Here is a 7,008-nt window from a genome sequence, read left to right as displayed (position 1 = left end):
CAGACTAAAGATGACTCGGGTATCTCTTTGATACCCCGGATATCTCCAGGGGTATCTATTTCATTGATAAGATTGTGGACTAGACAAGATACAGAAGAACAAATTTCAGATTCATTGATTTTGTTTAATGCTAAAATCTGTTTGATTTTAGCATTAAACAAAATCTTTTAAGTACATGTGAGATTTCGAGGTCGAAATCTTTTAAGTGGGGAAGAGAAATATAAGTAACGATTGATAATGTCTTCAATATCAAATTAATTTCATGCGACGTTTTTCTCTTTTACATTCAATAGAACCCATTATTCTGGATGAGATTTGTAAAAATTTAACCAAGCCACTTAAAGAATTAGAAAAATTTCCGAATGCAGTCCAATAGTTTGACTTGGGAATTGAAAGGGAAAGAGAATAAAACTCTACCATCACAAACAATATGATATATGAGTTCCCATCAGTTTCAGAAAGTGTAAATAAAGCAATATGATAGAAATGTCATCAATCAATCAAGAACCTAAAAAGCGGAACACATTGGAAAATCTTATTTTTAACGAATTCTTTTGTAATTTCAATAATTTTTCAGTTTGAAAACTCGATTGAATTCCGAAAATATTTCACGAAATTTGTAGAAAATGGAAGAAATTATCACATGGAATTCAGAAAGAACCTCAACCGCCTGCACACATTCCAACTCCGACTCCTCCGTTTTCTAGCAAAATCCTCCCAATGTCCCATTTATATAGTGATGGGAAACAATGAAATTTGGGAATATGCATGCGCATTCACAAACTTATATTTTTGGGAAGTTTGAATATTAATTGTATTTTTGTTTACATATATTATGGAAAAAAACTTGTAAATATTGATTAATTAATTAATCATTAAATTTCTAGAATCTAAAAAAAATTGTAAAAGTATGAACTTTTAAACGTCAATTTTTGTCTAATTTATAGAAAATAAAAATGTTAAAGCTAAACATTTTAAAATGAAATAAAAAATTTATTTGTAAAGATTTAAAATAATAAAGAAAACCCAGGCGAGTATAATGTAAAACATATCAAATTTTCTCATAAATACTTCAAGAATACAATCTAATTTTTTTTAAAAAAATTGAAGGCTTAAAAAAAACAAGAGATGAGAAAGCATAGATTGAATAAAGACGATACCCGATAAAAGTTCTAGTCCAAGGATCTCTAAACTCGGTATCATCAAGTTTCCGAATCTGGTTGATCAAATTCTTAGGATATTATGAAAAGGAAAACACCAAAAGCATAAGCAAATCTACAACAAATGTAATGTCTACCATTTACTTATAGCATATATCTCAAGTCATCGCACTTAGTATAATCAACCAGGCCATAATTTCTTGTTTGAATAGAAGGTTTCAGTGTGTAAAAAAGTTCAAGAGTTGCCCCGATTCAGACAACAAATGTGCAAAAGTTGACCGTCATTCATGACCAAAATGTCAATTTTTTGTTCTTTAAACTTCAAAATCATATCTATGAGAAGGAAAAAAATTAATGATAAAAAACAAATGTACGGATTATGTTTCAAATATTTTCTGAAAAAGAATGAGAAAAATTATCTATCATCAAAGTTTTGCCAACGAAGATCAATAGCAAGGTAAAAATAAACAAACATATCATTTTAAAATAAAATAATTAATTTTAAAAAAACTATTCGTAAAAAATTATAAATTTAATGATATATGAAAATTTTACATCACAAGGCTTTAAAAATTAAGGTTATAAAGACTGAGTAATTCATATGCATGCTAGGCTAAAGATTCCATTATGTATATGTAAATATAAATGACCATCCACTATCAACCGACAATCATTCCAAACCAAAACAACCAAAAGTTCACGTATCGATTAAGAGGCTGTGCTTAAAGTTCTAAGGTCGTAACTAAAAGAAAATTCAAGAATATCGAATCAAGACATTAAAACTGACCGGGAAAATAGAAAAATAAGTTTTCGATCTGCAATGGACAGAGTTAACTTGACTGTACCTAGTCTAAAATAAGGTTCAACCTGCATTGGCACTCATAACATTTTCTTTTTACAAATTAACTCATTCTTGTCATGTTACCACAAGGAATAAGAATGATTTAAAAGTATATACAGCCAATTAACTCATTCCTTGTACCTATAAGTGTCTAGTTCACATAAAATGAGCATAAAATTCAATAAAGTTCAAAATAAGAGAATAAACGACGCAAGGATTACATACTCTTCCTCTAGGGGTCTCTGCTCCTAGAGAATAAAATCCGTACATCGTTTCTTTTGGGTAACCCAACTATCCGTACATCTTACTGGACTACCTTTGTATCCCTTAACCAGAAGTTAATGTTGAAACCAAGCACACGCCCAAATAAAAAATTACAGCACATGGTTTTTAGCATTATCGAATTTACAAAGACATCAGAGAAATTTCAATTCACCATATTCTCTAACAGCAAGTAGTGATGTTCATTTATTTTGTCATGTGTTACACTTTAAAATGCAAGAAAGTTTGCAAACATAAGAGAGAACCGAAAGGTGAAAAAATTAAAGTTTAAGATCTTTTTTGAAGTCAAAAAACAAAATACCTGGGAAAGCATAGATTGAATAAAGACTTTACCCAGATATAAGTTCTAGTCCAAGAATTTCTAAACTCGGTATCATCAAGTTTCCAATCTGATTGATCAAATACTTCAGATATTATCAAAAAGCAAACACCAAAAGCATAAGTAAATCTACAGCAAATGTCTACCATTTACTTATAGAATATGTCACAAGTCCTCAAAATTAGTGTGATAACCAGGCCACAAGTTCTTGTTTTAATAGAAGGTTTCAGTGTGGAAAAAGTTCAGGAGTTGCTCCTATTCAGACAACAAATGTGCAAAAGTTGACTGTCATTCATGACCAAAATGTCAATTTTTTGTTCATTAAACTTCAAAATCATATATTTGAGAAGGAAAAAATGGATGATAAAAAACAAATGTACGGGACTTAATGATATATAAAAAAACGAACATGAACAAACAACTATATATAAAATTAAAAAGAAGAAAATGTAACACCTTCAGAGTCAGATAAAATTCAGCAGAACAGACATTCCCTACTTTTCTTTCTCATATGTTCCTGAAATGTTACACAAGTAAATAACACAATAGGTAAAAAGATAAGTGATAATCAACTGAACTTCAAATCTCGCTAAGAGGCCGAAGAAGGAACACTACAACAAATGTCTACCATTTACTTACAGCATATCTCAAGTCCACATAATTAGTATAATCAGCTAGGCCATAAGTTCCTGTTTGAATAGAAAGTTTCAGTGCCGAAAAAAAGTTCAGAAGTTGCTACTGATTCAGACAACAAATTTGCAAATGTTGAACTTCATCCATGACCAAAAGGTCAATTTTTTGTTCCTCAAACCTCCATATCAAAGATCGAAGAAGGAAAAAATTAATGCTAAAAAGGAAGTGTATGGCTTGTAATGATCAACAAAAAAAACACAAAAGCAAAGAGTCATACATCAAATTACAAAGCTGAAAATGAAAAACTTCACCATCGTGATAAACTTCAGCAAAACAGACATCCCTAGCTTTATTCATATAATCCTGAAATGTTACACAAGTAAATAACACAAGAGCTACAAAGACCAAAACTTACAGCTTACAAAGCCAGGTGATAATCATCAACTGACCTTTCAAATTCCTCCCCCATTGCACCCCCGATAACCACCACGACGATTACTTGAAGATGGTGGACATCTGCCACCCTGTGGAAGCTCAGCCTAAATTGAGTGGTAATAATGATTGAAAACTGACACATTTCCTTGCACTACATTATAAATTTAATGATATATTAAAAATATTTATACCATATAAACATCACAAAGCCTAAAAAAATAAAGGCAATGAAGACTGAATAATCCATATACACAATATCCAAAAATACGTCTTCAACCTCCGATTCTCTAATTAGAACTTGTAAAATACGTCTTCAACCTCCGATTCTCTAATATCAGCAAGAAGGTTGACAACATAAATCATGCGAGATCACCAACCACTCATTTTTGGTTCATGTGAAAGACATGAAAGCAAATACAGCATGGTAAAAATTAATCATAAAGATGAGTTCCAAAAAATTTAAAATATTTTAATATGAGTTTTACAAAAAATTACTTATTTAAATTACTAAACGGTAAGAATATTGCCAAACAAAATAGTTTCTCTAACATAAAAAAATCCCTTTGGATGAAAAGTGTTACAAGAATTATTTTACAAAAAATCAAGTTCTCACGTCAAAGTTTAGATGACTTGGTTTTAGGATGTTTAATCATCTAACATTCTTTCACCACCAATTTTGAAACGATAAAAATAAGGAAGAGGAAAATCAATTATCTTCGTTTGATAGGCGAGACAATAATTGCACCCATACAAAAGTATAAATCACGAGAGATTACCGTGCACTCATTCTTGGTCATTGTGGAAAACGTCAAAGCAAATACTGCAAGCAAAAATTAATAATAATGATGAGCTCCAAAAAATTCAAACTATTTTAATATGATTTTTACAACAAATTACATATTAAAATTATTAATTTGTTGAGAATCTTGCCAAACAAAATAGTTCATCTAACAAAAAAAAATCCGTTGGGATGAAAACTGTTAGAAGAATTATTTTGCATAAATCAAGTTCTCACATCAAAGTTTAGGTGACTTGGTTTTAAGATGTTTAATTATCTAACTTTCTTTCACCACCAATTTTGAAACGATAAAAATAAGGAAGGGGAAAATCACTTATCTTCGTTTGAAATGTCAGAGAGTAATTGCATCCATAAACAAGTCTGCAAAACCCAATAACACAGGGCCAGAGAAAGGAGAGTTGCATTGTTCAATCAGACTTGTAAAACTTCAACCTCGGATTCTTTAATATCAGTAAGAAGGTTGTCAACATAAATCATGTGAGATTACCGTCCACTCGTTTTTTGTCCTTGTGGAAGACGTCAAAACAAATACTGCAAGTAAAAATTAATAATAAAGATGAGGTCCAAAAAAATTTAAATTATTTTAATATGATTTTTACAACAAATTACATATTAAAGTTATTAATTTGTTGAGAATCTTGCTAAACAAAATAGTTCCTCTAACATAAAAAAATAATTTGAGATGAAAACTGTTAGAAGAATTATTTCGCAAAAATCAAGTTCTCACGTCAAAGTTTATGTGATTTGGTTTTAGGATGTTTAATTATCTAACTTTCTTTCACCACCAATTTTGAAACGATAAAAATAAGGAAGAGGATAATCACTTATCTTCGCTTGGAATGTCATAGAGTAATTGCACACATAAACAAGTCTGCAAAACCCAATAACACAGGAGCTGAGAAAGGAGAATTGCATTGTTCAATCAGACTTGTAACACTTCAACCTCGGAATCTATAATATCAGTAAGAAGGTTGTCAACATAAATTATGCGAGATTACCGTCCACTCGTTCTTGATCCTTGTGGAAGACGTCAAAACAAATACTGCAAGTAAAAGTTAATAATAAAGATGAGCTCCAAAAAAATTTAAACTATTTTAATATGATTTTTTACAACAAATTACATATTAAAATTATTAATTTGTTGAGAATCTTGCCAAACAAAATAGTTCCTCTAACATAAAAAAATCCGTTGGGATGAAAACTGTTAGAAGAACTATTTTGCAAAAATCAAGTTCTCACATCAAAGTTTAGGTGACTTGGTTTAGGATGTTTAATTATCTAACTTTCTTTCACCACCAATTTTGAAACGATAAAAATAAGGAAGAGGAGAATCACTTATCTTCGCTTGGAATGTCATAGAGTAATTGCACCCATAAACAAGTCTGCAAAACCTAATAACACAGGAGCAGAGAAAGGAGAATTGCATTGTTCAATCAGACTTGTAAAACTTCAACCTCCGATTCTATAATATCAGTAAGAAGGTTGTCAACATAAATCATGCGAGATTACCGTCCTCTCGTTCTTGATCCTTGTGGAAGACGTCAAATCAAATTCTGCAAGTAAAAGTTAATAATAAAAATGAGCTCCAAAAAAACTTAAACTATTTTAATATTATTTTTTACAACAAATTACATATTAAAATTATTAATTTGTTGAGAATCTTGCCAAACAAAATAGTTCCTCTAACATAAAAAAATCCGTTGGGATGAAAACTGTTAGACGAACTATTTTGCAAAAATCAAGTTCTCACATCAAAGTTTAGGTGACTTGGTTTTAGGATATTTAATTATCTAACTTTCTTTCACCACAAATTTTGAAACGATAAAAATAAGGAAGAGGAGAATCACTTATCTTCGCTTGGAATGTCATAGAGTAATTGCACCCATAAACAAGTCTGCAAAACCCAATAACACAGGAGCTGAGAAAGGAGAATTTCATTGTTCAATCAGACTTGTAACACTTCAACCTCCGATTCTATAATATGAGTAAGAAGGTTGTCAACATAAATCATGCGAGATTACCGTCCACTCGTTCTTGATCGTTGTAGAAGACGTCAAAACAAATACTGCAAGTAACAGTTAATAATAAAGATGAGCTCCAAAAAAATTTAAACTATTTTAATATGATTTTTTACAACAAATTACATATTAAAATTATTAATTTGTTGAGAATCTTGCCAAACAAAATAGTTCCTCTAACATAAAAAAATCCGTTGGGATGAAAACTGTTAGAAGAACTATTTTGCAAAAATTAAGTTCTCACATCAAAGTTTAGGTGACTTGGTTTTAGGATGTTTAATTATCTAATTTTCTATTACCAAAAATTTTGAAACGATAAAAATAAGGAAGAAGAAAATTACTTATCTTAATTTGAAAGAAAGGTCGCATAATCTCCAAGATAAGAAAAAGGCATGTATGTCTCAGTTTCTTCATTTTTATACATAGTGGATAAAAGAATCAAACCATCTTCCTGTCAAGCTCTACGCCAAGCTTCTCAAAAAGTTTGATTTCCTGATAAACTACAAAATTTAAAACACAAG

General features: G+C 30.4%; 1 long non-coding RNA gene across 1 annotated transcript; it reads left to right on the top strand.

The window, feature by feature from the left end:
- Positions 1-1,537: 1,537 nt before the first annotated feature.
- On the top strand, positions 1,538-2,744 carry LOC140975757 (uncharacterized). The gene is made up of 2 exons (XR_012175030.1): positions 1,538-2,080; positions 2,112-2,744. It is a non-coding gene; the product is annotated as an uncharacterized lncRNA (long non-coding RNA).
- The last annotated feature ends 4,264 nt before the right edge of the window (positions 2,745-7,008 follow it).

The sequence above is a fragment of the Primulina huaijiensis genome, chromosome 4, assembly GCF_012295235.1.
Source record: "Primulina huaijiensis isolate GDHJ02 chromosome 4, ASM1229523v2, whole genome shotgun sequence".
Classification (NCBI taxonomy): Eukaryota; Viridiplantae; Streptophyta; class Magnoliopsida; order Lamiales; family Gesneriaceae; genus Primulina; species Primulina huaijiensis.
Note: the sequence above shows the minus strand (reverse complement) of the source record. Positions and strands in the feature narration are given on the sequence as shown.